Source organism: Gadus morhua, chromosome 19, assembly GCF_902167405.1.
Source record: "Gadus morhua chromosome 19, gadMor3.0, whole genome shotgun sequence".
Classification (NCBI taxonomy): Eukaryota; Metazoa; Chordata; class Actinopteri; order Gadiformes; family Gadidae; genus Gadus; species Gadus morhua.
The window spans coordinates 7,816,703-7,817,120 of record NC_044066.1 but is presented as its reverse complement, the minus strand read 5'-3'; positions in this window follow the sequence as shown (position 1 = coordinate 7,817,120).

Sequence of the window (418 nt, the reverse complement as noted above, 5' to 3'; positions counted from 1 at the left end):
TCTGATTGGACGGCGGCGCTGACGTGGCAGAGCGCGTATTACGGTTTGTTTGAGGTTGTGAACTACATCAGCCCTATAGGAAATAAATAACTAAATAAATAAAATACGAAAGAAGTTACATGTGCTCCTTGGTTAAAGAAAACATGTTATTATTAAAACAAACCCTAGTTATTTTGAATGATTTTACAAGTTCAAAAAAGTAAAAAATAATTGGTTGCGTTTTTCTGGTGGTTGAGAGAGAGAGCGAGAGAGAGCGAGAGAGAGCGAGAGAGGGAGGGGGGGGGGGGGGGTGCATTGCAGAGTAGAGGGCTATATTTTGTGAGTAATTCTCGGGTCGGGGTTGCAAGATTTAAATAACAAAAGCAACCCTAATAGGTCATTGGTAAAGAACAATAGAAAGCCGTAGGGTGTTAATGGG